Source organism: Eucalyptus grandis, chromosome 11 (assembly GCF_016545825.1).
Source record: "Eucalyptus grandis isolate ANBG69807.140 chromosome 11, ASM1654582v1, whole genome shotgun sequence".
Lineage (NCBI taxonomy): Eukaryota > Viridiplantae > Streptophyta > Magnoliopsida > Myrtales > Myrtaceae > Eucalyptus > Eucalyptus grandis.
This window is the reverse complement of record NC_052622.1, coordinates 29,570,749-29,585,766: the sequence shown is the minus strand read 5'-3', so window position 1 is coordinate 29,585,766 and position 15,018 is coordinate 29,570,749. Positions and strand designations below refer to the sequence as shown.

Here is a 15,018-nt window from a genome sequence, read left to right as displayed (position 1 = left end):
ACCTGCCGTCGGACTTGGGCCGCATATGATTATTTAGGATGGTATTGAGATGGATACCACTTCGACCGCATGCTCGCGGTAAAAGTCGCCCATCTCAATCCCGAAGTTTCTTTTATGGTGTCAAGAATACTCACCTCGGTCCGCATGCCCACGACCTGGGTCGGTTCTTTGACCAAGCCGGAGTCATGAGGACCCGACATAGTCCACACGCCCGTGGCTAGTCTGATCATCCTTGTGGCTTCACTTTGCTAAGCCTATCTAGAGTAGAAATCGAGCCTCACATCTCATGTGCATGTCTATGTGATTGCCATTGATTTTCCTTTGTGAAGTAAGTCTTCTATCCCTATACTATGCGATTTACTTTGTCATACTTTTGGTCGGTTCATGACAATTTAGGTCAATCATTGATTTAATTCATTTGTCAATTATGAATGAAATGAGGAAATTATCATGCAATGAATCATTTTATAAAAAAACTTTGGAGAATTTGTTTTCAATTCATGTCTAAGAAATTTGATTTTACTAGGATGTCTATTTTTCTAGCTCTCTTTAGGAAATTCCCTCCTTGTAAAAGCATTTAAAAAAAATGATAAAAAAAGTTTGTAGATCATTGTCATGGGTTGATTCTTTATTTGCACCTCGTACTTATATATTTTCATTCATTTGAATTAGGTGATAACGAATCCTTCGCGTATTACGCGATCAAGAGCTAGAATGGCCGACCAAACCGAAATGCGTGATCGTATCTCCGCTATGGAAGACCAACTCCGCAGTTGCTCGCCTCTATACAATTCATGACAGCTCAAATCCAATCCCTCCAAACGGATTTGACTCTTGCACCTGCTCTCCCTGAGACAGTAGTCTTGAAGCAGTCAGGTAAGACCCAAATGGGCAATGGTGACATGCCTGACCTGGAAGATGACCCACCGTTGGTCACTGCTGAAAAACCTAAACCTGACAATGTCCCTAAGATGGGGCAAGATGAAGTAGAAGTGATGGACACTCTGGGGCAGCCTAGTGGCAAGTTTGATTACCTAGTGAAGTATTCGGCTCCTCCCAGCTTTTACTTTGATTCCCACAACATAGTTCCAAGTGGATGGGATGACATGGACGATCTGACGCCTCCAAAGATAGGGAGTGGATGGGATGACATGGACGATTTGACGTCTCCAAAGACAGAGAACTCTGATGATGCCCTGGAAGGAATCACAAGTCTGTTCGATGACCTCTTCATAGGAGCCAATGAAGAAGGACCTTCAGAAGGCATGGATGTTAGCTTGCAGGAGTAACTTGTTATCTTTTTGCACATTCCCTAACGAATTTTTATCTCTTTCTAGGAATTTTTATCACTTTTTAGGATTGGCTTTCACATTTTAGGAATTATTTTCGATTTTTTCTCTTTTTTAGGGGATTAGGAATCACAATTTCCATTCTAATAATGTAATTCATTTGATTTTATTCAATGAAATTACAATTTTATTTCCAATTTTGAGGACATGATGGAGTATACCAAACCAGTCCAATGACGATATCCAACCATGAAAAAGAAAAATATCATCCACGGAGAAATCCTGAGAGCTGGACTTTCTCATGTTTCCTCCCAAAAAATTTTTAGAGAACAAAAGCATTTCGTTGTAAAAAAAAAAAAAAAAACATTTTTCCAAAGCTTGTAGCAGATTAAACATGTTTGTTTGTCTGACTCATTTGCTTTTTGTCTCAGAGCATAATTCTATAACTCGTGATGACAAGGGATATCTGAGAATAGCAATGATCATATACTTGACTTGTGATCAACAGGTTTAGAGCGTACTTGCAATGAAAAAAGATTTGGGGCAAGTAAAAGAAAATCATTATTCTTCGGTGGAAGATCTTGGGGGCAAGTTTGCTCCAAATTACAGCCTATATATGGTAAGGAAGGTACTTACAGGAGGTGCCATCCTAGCAGAAATGGATGGTCGTGCGTTTTCAAACTCCAGTAAATTCTAATGCTTTCAAGAAGTATTATCCATGATAGAATTGCCATGTCATGATTTGAGCTGCAAGCATTTCTACGATGAGTAAATTTCCTCAGTGAATTGAATTGTTCGAATTTGCTGCAAATCTTGCATTTTTCTTCCTTGATGAATTGTGTGAGATGGATTGAATGTGTGAAATGGGATACTTTGGAATGATGAAAGGCAAACCCATTCCATACACAGACCCCCGGTGAGGTGTGTGAAAAATTCCATGCCTATGAGGAAAAGGGTGATCTCGCAAAGGGTACGTCAACCAAGGTGATGAGAGGCAGTTTCTTCTGCTACCCGAAACACTACAAATATATCCATTGTTCAGCCCTTTGAGCCCACATACATGAAGAACTTTTTAAATTATCCCTGTCAAGAATCGTCTCATACTGGGACAAGATTTGAAATGAATGATAGGAATTTTCTTACTCGTACTTGCATCAATCTTCGAGTATTGCTTTTACAATTTGACTTGTACGATAATTTAAAGTGCCTTAGGACGACGAAGAGCAGTTCTTTCTATATCCTATACACTTTATCCATTGCATAGCCCCATTGAGCCTATGAATTCATTTTACATTAAACCCAGTTGGTGATCATCCCCCACACTGGGGCAAGGAAAGAAAAATCAAACCACTCAAGTAGCATGATTTACAATGCTGATAAAAATGGACTCTTTGTCCAAAAAAGAGTGCAAAAAAAATGGGACATGAAAAAGTAGTGTGCCTGGTAAAAGCAAGACCAATGCCCAAAGAAAAAATCAAACACTTGATGAAGTGAGTCGTATCTCCAACAAGGTGGTACTCAAAAAAAAAAAAAAAAAGATTTTTCGTCCGAAAGACGTTTCTACGGGCATGAATGAGACCGGGACGGTCTGGTCAAAGGCGTACACCTATAGATAGCAGCGGGTTTCCATCTTGGAATGAGTGGAATGGCCTCACTTCGATGGGACAGTTTCTACGCTTAAAGGATGGAAAAGGTTCGGAGCGGGGAAACGACACGAGGGCATCATCGGAATTTGGTTCTTGTTCAATGAGAGCGCAAGGAGGAGATGGAAAATGGAAAGTGGACCTGGCTTGAGCACGCAAAAGTAGAAAGTCTGAAAGCAATCACTGTACTTTCTGTCCACGTGTTGTGCCGACCTTCTTGTCAGGTCAAAGAAGATGACGATCGGACAGCTCCTTAGACCACCGGTTGTCCGTCGTCGAATACACACAAATGCGGGAACAGAGAATTACATGCTCCGTACGACATGACATTCATGAAAAAATGACCGAGGGGCTGCCCATGATTCAGTGTTCTACCAATAGCTCTGGGGCAGAATTATTTTTAGGCACAAGCAATTCCAAGATAGATGGATTTCAATGAAATTTGAAACTTACTTTGTCGAATCCAATTCTTAATTTTTAAAATTTGGAATTTACTCAATAAACTCATAAACCAATTATGTTTGTTCGGTTCAAAGCCTACTTGGGATTTGATTAACTCTTTTTTATTTTATTTCATATAATTTTATTTTTTGGAAAGGACAAACTTTAGTAAAACAATTGATTGTGAAAACAAGCAATCGAATAGTAAAACGAAAAAAGAAGGAAAAGTGAAAATAGACATATTTGATAGGAAGGACTTTAGTTTCGGAAGATGTAACTTAAGGATTTAATTGTACCAAAGGATACTACACTTACCCTTGTTCAGGGAGAAACTAAAGTCGATGAAGCAAGCTGAATGGGAATTACTAGATAGACGAGTGTTGGATATTATGTGGATGACATTGACTCATAACATCGCGTTTAACATAGTGAAAAAAGACAATCACTACGGGTTTGATGAAACCAATCGAATATGTACAAGAAACCCTCTACGATCAATAATGTCTAGTTGATGCTACGTCTGTTTAACTTAAAGATGAGCGAATGTGCGTTAGTTGTGGTCATTAGTAAATTAGTTTAGTTGAGATTAGCTTCAACTTTGAAAATGAAATATGCGCTTTGATTCTATTTCCCTATTACTTGATAACTGCTATTAATAATTCCTTTAGATCAACAAGTTTATAGAAGAGAATCTAGTGAACTTATCTACTGTTTTACTATGTGAAAAAAGAGGAATAATCAATACTTGTATTAGCATAAGTAATACAAACCCGAACAGACGTTAGAACTGGTGTTGTTATCTATTGGAATTGTAGTAAGGGGGGCATCTTAGAAATGATTGCCTTAAACTAAAGAACGAGAATGGTAAGGGAATATGAGTTGAATCTACTGATGATGTGGCTGCTAGAGTTAATTGTAATTTGAATAATGGATTATGATTATTTGTTTCACGCTATATTAAATAAGAACTAGTTTACTACTTATCAATATATACATATTAGTATAGTGCGGTTGGGGAACAATACTGAATGCGATGTTATGACTGTTTATGATATTAGAATCAAAATATATAATGGTATTGTGAGGACATTGACTAAAGTAAGGCAAGTTAGAGTTGAAGAACTTGATTTGCTTGAGTGTTCTAGATTTAGCTGAGTGTCGGTAGACTTTAGAAAGTGGAATTTTGAAGGTCGTTCGAGGTGCCGTGGTAATAAATAGGGAATTAAGCAGAATAGCTAAATTTCAAGACAAGACAATGATAGATTTTGACGAGGAGAAATCGAATGCATCTACCTGAGAGTTTGAATGGTGCCATATGGGTTTTAGGCACATTAGGAGAGAAGCCTAAAAGTTTTAAGCGAAAAGAATTTGCCATGCAGTTATGTCACGCCCCGATCCTCGGTCACGTGCCCATCCTTCTATTATCTGGTCGATTTTAAACTTGCGATATCCCAGGACTACGTATCGCTGACCCTTTCATTTATTAAGCACATGCGGAAACAGTTATTAATCCCCAGACAACAAAAGAATGTGATAGAAAAGTAGGGCCATAATTTCCATACTGAAATTCACAACCACTCTTTTACACAAGCACCTCATAATATATAATGTAATACTATTCACAGGGTTCTGATCTAACACTTCTCCACATATAATCAAGGTCTGACAAAACAAGATGGGATCTCAGTCCTCATCCGGGTCGTACTCAGGATCCTCCTCGTGGTCATCTTCTTCTCCAAAATGTTCTTCCTCATTTGGTTCCACATCAAGGTTCTCCTCTTCAGGTTCCTTCTCCTCATGCTCCTCATCAGGGTCCTGAAATGGTTATTCAATAACTATTAAGACCACGTCTCAGCAAGTTTTACCCCCTAAGACTCGATTAGTAAACTAATACGCTAATCGGGCTACCTATACACATATAAGTCAGAGGACTTACCTTGGCCTCAGATTCCACCTGCATATTAGCACAGTTCAGGAGGCACCCAAGTAATCATATTACTGATCGAAGCATCGATCAAATCGACCTAGTCGATTACATGTCAATCAGATCATTTTATGGTCATTTCCAATTAATCAGTCAATTCACAACATCAAATCAAAGTAATGATCAATCGACCTAGTCGATTACATGTCATCACAACCCATGCTTGATCGACACATTCAATACTATCTATAAGTCCGACCATAGTCCAGGACTGCTCACTCTAAGCTGATATATAGATAGTATAGCTCGCACTAAGCTGATAGGGTTAAGGTATACTGCTCTCGCTAAGCTGACATATCGCCCATAGGCTTGTATAGTATACCGGTATACTGCTCTCGCTAAGCTGACATATCGCCCATAGGCTGATATAGTATACCCCAAATGCTCACACTAAGCTGATAAAGTGTACTACTCGCACTAAGTTGACATATCGCCCGTAGGCTGATATAGTACACCAGTATACTGCTCTCGCTAAGCTGACATATCAAAGCCCGTGGGATGATATAGTATACTATCCGACCATTCAATCCATTCCATATTTTATCACTCTCGATAAAATAGCCGTGTGTGGGGACACGGTCGGCCTTAGCCAAAATATAATATTTTCCTTTCCATAACTCCCACATTTTCTGTAGTCCACTCAAATATTTTTGACATTATTAATCGATGCCTAGTTATTTTTCGATTAATAACCAATGATTATCCAATTAAAGAATAATTCCCTCTTTCACAAATAATTCAATTCAGCATGAAATAGAGCTCAATTAAATAAACAGACTATGCCATGACAATCAGCATCAAATTTCGGTCACTGGCCATCCCAGTTGAATTTCCGGGAAATAAATAATTAAATAATTAATTTCGAAAAATAAATAAATAAATACAATAAATTCAATTTAGCACAATATAAAGCTCAATTAAATAAACGGACTGCACCACGATCATCAGCATAAAATTCCGGTCGTCGACTATCCCTGCCTAATTTCCGGAAAATAAATAATTTATTAAATTAATTTCGAAAATTAATAATTAAATACTAAAAATCCAATTTATGCCCATAATGCCTGATTGGACGCCAGAACGAATCGGGAAAAATCCCGAGATGCATTCAATAATTATTAGAAGCTCTCTATTTGCTAATGATTAAGTCTAACCACCTAACATGCATCATTAAGTCACTAATTTAATTGTTCTAAATTAATCTAACCACCTAAGTGCACTCAATTAAATCTAATCAACCCTTAAGCATAATTAGCCAACTAAGAAAGCATTAGTGAGTAAAACTCACTTGATTAAAAGCGGGGACCGGGACACCGCGACGGCGACGCGACGGCGGCCGAAATTGGACTTTCGACGACCTCGGCGGGCTTGGACCGGGCCTTAAATTTTGCCCAACAAATCTCAGCCCAACTGAGATTTATTCTTGCTTATGGGCTGGACCCAAATTGGGCTGGGCCTGCTGAAGACGGGCTTCAAGATTGGGCTGCTGAAATGGGCCTCAAATTACTGGGCTGTTGAACTGGGTTTAAAATGCTGGACTGGGCTGCAACTTGAATTAAACCATCTTGGGCTGAACTGCTGAAGAGAAGGCCGAACTGGGCTGAAAGGCTTGAAATCTGTGGCCAACGTTGGGCTGGACTGAGCAAAAATGCTTGCTCATGGACTGGGCTTGCTGTGATTGAACAAACTGGGTCGAATTTGTTGCTGGCTTCGAGCGGGTTTCGGTGGCTTGAGGAGAAAAGATCAACGTTGGTGGAGAGCAGGCGTGTGGCCGAAGATGGAACAGGGAAGCAGCTGGCGTGGACGCGTGAAGGAGCAGCTTCGGTGGACGAAGATGGAGTCTTCGCTGCCGCGGCTGCTCCGCTTGACTTCACAAGACCGAACGGAGATAGAAGCAGCGAAACAGAGCAGAAAGCTTCGGTGGTGGCGTGAGTCTTCGGTGGAGAAGCAGGCGAAGATGGATGAAGGTTGGGACGCTGGCAGCTGCTTCGGTCAACACCTGGGCTTTGCTTGCAGTGGAATTGACCCAGTAAATCGAAGACACGGCAAGGCAGCTTCGGTGGGCTTCAATATAGCTTCAGGAATTCGGTGGATCGTGGGCAAGGAAACATCAGCTGCTTCGGTAAAGTGAAACCAGCGAAGGTGGAAGACGCTGGTAGCAAGCGGACGAGTGGCAGTCAACTCGGTGGAGGGAACGCCGGTTTGTTGACTCGATGGCCAAGTGGCAACAACTGAGGAAGAGAGTTCGGTTGAGTGGAGCAGCTGAAGGATCCGAGAGAGAAGAATAAAAGCGAAGCAAAAGCAGAAGCAAGGCAGATGGGCGGCTTCGCTGGCGTGGGGAAAGAAAACGTGGGGGATGGGTTGCTCGATGAAGATGAAGACCGGCTGAGCTTGTCCCACAAGCTGGAGAGAGAGACCAAAAAGTCTTCATGCTTAGCCATTTAATTAAATGCTTGTTCCCCCCTTTTAGCTTCCAACCTTATCCTATTGGTCTCTATTACTTTCTTGCCAAATAAATCCACTAATTAACTTAGTTTGAAGCCAAAATTCCAGCTCTATTTAAAGCTCCGAATTTTTCAATTTCTGGACTTCAATATCTTCGACTAATTCTCCGTTCGACGTCCAATTTAGCCAAGGAAAAAAAACCCATATGATTATCTGTAAGTGCCCATCGTAAAAAAGCTCGGCTTGAAAGTCAAAACTCTTTTAAATTCGGCCCGTACGAATTTCCGTTAATTTTCCGCGACGTTCGATTAGATTTTCCGCAAAAATCTCAGAATCTCTAAAAAATCTTCGATTTCTGTTTGGGCAATATTCATCTTCCTTTGGGAAAGTATAATACCATGTTTTTTCACGATTTCTGCAAACTGCTCAAGGAGTTGACAGTGTGACTGCTCATCAGGACTGTAGAGCAGAATATCGTCAATGTATACGACTGCACTCGATAGAATTGGTTGGAAGATGCGACACATGACCTTTTGGGAAAAGGGATGGTGCTACCTTTAAGCCAAAAGGAAGAACTTTCCATTGGAAGTGCTGGTTTGGGATACAGAATCCTGTTTTGGACCTGTCTTCAGGATGGATGCCCAATTGCCAAAATCCGGCTTTGAGGTCGAATTTGGAATAGATGTGGGCCTTGGTTAGACCACTAAAGAGAGAATCTCTAGATGGTAAAGGGAATTTATCATCTTGGAGGAAAAGATTGAGAGGTTGATAGTTGATCACCAATCTCATTTTTCCTCTGTTTTGCTCAGCGCGCTTATTGACATAAAAGGCTTCACAAGCCCATTGTGAGTCGGAAACTTCAATAAGGCATTATTGCAAAAGTTCCGAGCATTCCCTTTGAGCTAGAACCAAATGTTCTGGCTTCATTCCCATGTGGCTCGCCCTGGTTGGGTTTATGTCTTCATTTTTCTTGAAAGGAAGGCGAACAAAGAACTCTGGGTTTTCCCATAAAGGATGAGAGCACTTTTGAGCGAATTCTGCGTGGGATTCTGAACAAGATTCTAACAACTTCTGCATAATTGGATTTAGTAGACTCATTTGGATGGAAAAGAGTCTTTGGATATTGACAAACTCAGAGAATTGATCTTTATATCTAAGACCTTTTCCAGGAATGATGCGAAGCTGAGAGATTTGAGTCATGATGTCCCACCCAATTATCGTGGTCTTTATTGGGAAGGTTAGATCCAAAAATCTTTACACGGTTATAGAGCACTCAAAGAACTGGACAGATTACAGGAGTGGTTCTGACATTGGTGGAGAAAGTATCTCCTGACGCAAAATTGAAGTATCTGGTGTAAGGAGTCCAGAATTCTTCAGGAAGAACTTTGGTGTCTAGGATTGAACAACTTGCTCCTGTGTCAATGAGAGCAATAACAGTGATAGGTTTGGCAAACTTTGATGTGAGGATTTTTACGGGGAAGTGTGGACAGTGAGTTTGACTTGAAAATATGTCAAGGTTTGGTTCTGGGGATGATGGTGATATATGGAAAATATCTTCAGACTCTGAGTCTGACTCAGTCTCACTGGAAGTTTGGTAAGAGGGAATGGCACAAAGAGTTTGTTCAGATGGTTCTTCATCAACAGAGAATAATGATTCAATATCATCATTTTCAAGAGAAATACCTATTTCATTCTCAATGTGATGGATTAGATGATTATGACCTTTTCTCGCTTGGGGACAATTTTTGGCAAAATGTCCTTTCTGATTGCAAATATAGCAACGGCTTGATTTTTTGTGGCCCGTGCGATCCTTTCTTTTGCGTAGGTATCGCCATTTCTTCTTTTTCCGGAAATGCTTGGAGCCATGTTTGGATTTCTTTATCCAAAACTTCTTGTAGTGTTTCTTCTTCCGGGAATACTTGCCACATGTACCATCACAGTCTTTTTTGGAGCATTTAATTTTTAGCTCCTGACGGGAGCATGCTGATTCGAGGCGTTTGTCATATGTGATGTATGTGCGAACCATCTGGCGTTTTAAGCATAATTCTTCTAGGCATAGATGGTTTTCTTGCTGTATTTCTCCCAAGGGAATATCTTATACTCGCCTTTGTTTTCCAAAGAACGATCTTTCAACCATTTGGGATAGTTCTTTCGGGATGGAAGTAAGGAAAACATGCTTCAGATTTGGGTCTACTCCGACTTGATAAAAGGTTTGAAGCATTATTTTAAAATGCTTATCAAGATGTTTTCTCTGGAGGGAGCAGCATCGTCTTTCGAAAAATTCTCTTCTTTTTATCTCTATGAGATCACCAGGTTTTCCCACAAAGACATGATATAAGAGAGTGATGGCATGGCTGAAATTAGGTGACATTAGAAAATGGATCTGGTCTTGTTTTGAAAGTGATTGCCACCAGAGCTTCAAGCTTCCTGTGAATCTTGTAATGAAATTGTACAAGACGTCATTCATATCATGGTTGGTGATAGACTGGGTATTTAGCCAAGTATGAAATTCTTCAAGCCTTATTGGCCATTTCTGATAAGGAATATCATCAATGGTGAAGAATTGTTTTGATGCGATGGACACATACTGAGTAGGATTGCTTGTCTGACCCATTTCTAGTTCAGAATAATTTGATTCCATATCATCATCTGGGGGGTCAGCCATGAATATTGATGAAGTAACTGGTGCAATGGGGAGGGTATCAACTGTAGGAATTGAGAAGGATGAGGAGGAGGAGAGGGATGCTGAAGATTTTGTTTCAGTATCATGAGAAGTTTGCTCTACTAGGAGCAGAGTTTGTTTTTCTGGATTGGGAGGATCAGGTTGTTCAGGCTGTTGGATAACAGAGTCAGGTTCCTGGGTGCCTAAATCCTTTAGAAAAGATTCTAATGGATTTGATAGCATCATCTGATCTGGCCTTTCTCTTATAACAATGGAACTTGATTCTGTAGGTGGTATTTTTGATCTTGTAGGTGGTATTTTTTCTTTCCCATTTTCCTTCTACAGGGCTTTGAGGCGACTTCGTATGTCTGCCATATCCGGCTCTTTTCTGTAAGGATCTGTTGGAATAGTGGCAAAAATGGATGTTTGTGGCGGTGGGGGTAAATACCCGGTTTTAATAGGAGGTGCCAATGGGTCAAACGGTCTGAACCTTCCTTCTTCAAGAAGCTGGATTTGGTTTTTGAGCTTCTCTATTTCTGGCTTCAGATTTTCAAGATAATGGTACCCAAGATGTTGTCCTGATTCCAAGGCGTGAAGCCTTTTTCTGGAATTCGAAAGTATCTTTTTGGTACTTTCATCATACCTTCGGAGATATTGTTGCACATTTCCAATTTTGGAGTCAATTGCCTTGAAGGCATTGTTTTGTGCTAACGAGTCTCGATTGCCAATTTAGAACAAATTTTCTTGAAGAGGTTTTTTTTTTTTCTGTCTCCCATGTTCATCCACATCAGTGGGAGTAGGGACTTTAGGAACATGGCGGTATCTGCCTAGGGATCAATAAATTCTTCTGCAGTAGGGAACGAGAGTTTAGAACTTTCCTTGACAAGAGGAGGAAAGTCAGTATCTTGAAGCATAGCGATAGAAGAAGTAGGTGGTGCTTCTTCCGGAACTTCGAGGGGGTAAGAGTGCTTCTTAGCCCACTTAAGGATTGGCTTATAAAATGGAGAGAGGACTTGCTTTTTCTGGGGAGGAGATGGTGGTGGTGTTTTTGGTGGATCTGGTGAGGCTTGGAATGTAGTACTGGACTCTGGCGGTGGAGGTGGTGCATAAGAAACCATGAATTGGTATTTGTCGCATTCACCAAGAGTATCAACAGAGGAATCTCCATCTAAGTACCTTTGGAACATCTTATCCTTTGGCTTTTTCCGTCGAGGTGGAGATTTTGCAAAAGGATCTACCTCGTTAGAGGAATTTGTACAGTGAGAACATTGACAAAAGGGATCCCAAAAACAATGACCATAATTGTTTTTATAGTAATGAACAGGATGTCCATCACCATCAAAGTGTCGAACATGCTTTTTTGGATTTGGCTCGGAAATGGATTGAGGAACACATGGTTCAATCATGAAGAGGGTTTGGAAGATAGAATGACTTTCTTCCTTTTCCTTGCCAAATTTGATGGAAACAGTTCCGTCTTTTTTCCTTACGAACTCTGAGTCCGTAGACTAGAAAGGCTTGTTGTGCTGATGTAGCTTTTCGTAATTGGTAATCCAAGTCTCCGGAAGGAGCTTGGCCAACGTATCATTTGGGATCTGTCTAGGAACATGGATACAGGATGCCTGGTCATTCTGCATGGAGATGAACAAGGCATCTTCATTACCATTGTTGAAGTTGAGGTCAAGTGCATGGTTCTGCACTCGATAAACCATCTGGTAATGTAGTGTTGCAGCTATAGAGTCAGCAGTTTGAGGGGCTCCAGTAAGTTGAACTTGGACTTTCATAAAAGAAAGTAACTGGGGATCTGAAAGGGCAATGTTGAAGTTGGGGTATAGAGTGACAAAGAATGTTCCTGCATTCAAAGTGGTTTGAACAGTACCAATGCAAGCATGCTGATATTGTAAAAATCTGGTATCTAGCAACGCTATTCTTGCCACAACTGGCAAACCTTTTCGACCGTGGAAAGTTAGAGCAAGACGAACAGCTCCATAATGGACATGAGTGTATCCCTGTTGAGCCCATTGTCTGGGAAATTCTGGAGGTATCTGGAGAGTAACAAAGTATTCATTTTCAGTAGCAGGAATAGGATGTTGGTCGAATTTGGAGGACTGGACGTACTCCTTTACTTGCTTTGGGGTTTGGTGAATAAGCTGGCAGATGGAGCGGATGGGTGAAAATGATGAGGTTGGTTTTGCGAAAGCATAATAAGGGTTCATGAGGGGGAGTTGGGTTTCAGAAATCTTGGTTTCATCGCTAAGAGAGACTTCATAAAAATAATCTATCTTTGAAGCATTTGAAACACGAAATTCCGGAGGTGTTGAAGATGAAGATGAAGGTGCAAGAGAAACTGGTGCTTCGAGGATTTCTGGTTCTATAGACATGATGAGAAGAGATCTTCTTAGCTCTGGATTCACCTGTCAGGCGCATGGAATGGATAACATTAAAAACGAAACCATGGCTTTGATACCATGAATGGACCTAGACTTAGAACCAGGGAAGGAGAGTAATTTCCTGCAGGTATGCATCCCACAGTGGGCGAACAACCCCGTTCAAGCCCTTCAAGGACAGCCTTTTAGCAGGAAACCACTCAGCTCTTTAGTTCAGAGCCTAGAGACACTCAGAGATGCTAGGATGGAAACGTTTTTAACCTACCCAAGCTGCATTTCTTGAAGGATCCTACCAGGCTGGAGAAGAAGAGGAATTTAGAAAGCCATGGAGAGATTTTCACAAAGCACACACTTTACTTCGGGGAACTCGCCCAAAACATTACACCCTCCTTGCCTTATATAGGCAATAAGAGGTCACAAGGACACACATAGGGACCTAGCTCACGGGTCCAGATACAAACAGGGGCACCGAAAGGGAATTATTCGCACACCATGAACAAGAATCGTGCGCAGAATGGTACTTTCCTAGCCTAGTGCTACAGTAAAAAGTGAATAGTGATTTGCTACAGTGAAATTGTACGGACTCAACGGTCTCGTCCGTCACGAGCATTGTAGCTACAAACTGAGTCATCCGAGCTGTCTTCTAGGAGATGTGCCTCGTATTTTTGTTCAAGGGCTTCAAGGTCTTCAGGTGAGAGGATTTGATTCAGCCTTCGTGATGAGGATGCTTGTTCATGAGCCCAATGTGATGCTTCTTCTTCAGCCCAGTTTGTATTTTCATCTTGTTGAGGGTCAGGAATTCTTGGCTGAGGCCAGTTGGATGGCTCTGCATAGAAAGATGTGTCCATGCTTTGAAATTGTTCGTAGGGATCCTGGGACAGAGGTCCTCCAAAGCGTGCATAGGGGTCATGGGTGGATTGGACAATGTCATATTCGCTTGTCATTTCAGGCTCTTGGGAGGATGAGGCTTGTCTGTATTGTCCGAGTGCTTCCTTAGCTTCTGGTGCTAGGTCATAATGATCCCACGTAGTGCGTGCATTATTCCAAACATCTTCGGGAATGATCTTGTTTTCCTGGCACAGGATTCTCTGGAGTTCTCGATATTCATGTTCACAAAGTCGAACGGATCTAGAATAAGATTTGTAAATCTGGGCTTCTCGGCTGTTCAAGTTAGGTTTATAGGATGTGGTTCCTATTTCTAGTGGTGCATCGCGAATACTACCATTATTTCTGCAAAAATTCCAAGGACGTCGGAAAAACAGGATGGTATGGACCTCGGGATTTGGCGTCATGGATCTCGATTCTTTTCCAAGTCTTGTTTCCAACATGTAGGATGATAGAACCAATTTAGAAATTCTAAAAGATTTCTATCACATTCTTTTTTGATGTTTCTTCCGAGCAGGAATATCCTTGTGAGGTTGGCAATGAATCTTCTGGTTGGAATTTCAAAAGCTATTAGATACTTATTGGTTAAGTACCATAATAACGTTTTGAGTTGTTCAGGGAAATCATCTTCCTTCTAGATAAGAGGATGAATGAATGGATAATTCATATTTAACCCAAAATGATAAATAATCGAACCTCCATTGAATTTGAATAGGTCTGTGTGGCTTTGCCACATGAGGTTCTCCAAGTTCTCAGCAAGGCTGTCATTCTAGATTTGCTGAATAATCTCTTGAGGGTATTTCCAGCTTTGTGAATCTCTGATGTTCTCAATTTTGTATTTCACTACATGATTGAGCATATGGAAGGCGGGTCTCTTGATGTACATATTGATCTCGGCTGGTGCTTTTGGCCTTGATAAGAAGTCAGCAAGTACATTCTTCTTTCCAGGAATATGCTTAGTTTCAAAGGAGTATTTTGAAAACCATTCAGCCCATCGAAGCGCTTGGGAATTTGGAATCATTTAGCATTTAAACTTGGTCATCCGAGGAAAGATGACATGTCTAATTCCACCAGAAAGTGGTGGCCGGTGAGATGAAACTCAAACTTTTTGATTCCATTTTTGACTTCTAAGATTTCTTTGAAAGTGGACGTGACACCACAGAACTTTCAATTTCTGAAATCGGGTTCAAATTCACGGTTAATTTCCATTCGACGCGTTTTTAGCGTGACCTAGACTACCGGGTAACTTTCAGAACTTTTCAGTGCAAATGACCCATGGTCGATT

The 15,018-nt window shown here is 40.9% G+C and overlaps 1 long non-coding RNA gene across 1 annotated transcript; it reads right to left on the bottom strand.

Moving 5' to 3' along the window:
- Positions 1 to 4,904: 4,904 nt before the first annotated feature.
- On the bottom strand, positions 4,905 to 7,772 carry LOC120289516. Its single transcript, XR_005547543.1, has 2 exons — positions 6,646 to 7,772; positions 4,905 to 5,188 (listed from the first exon to the last, which is right to left on the bottom strand). It is a non-coding gene; the product is annotated as an uncharacterized LOC120289516 (long non-coding RNA).
- Between the last annotated feature and the right edge of the window lie 7,246 nt (positions 7,773 to 15,018).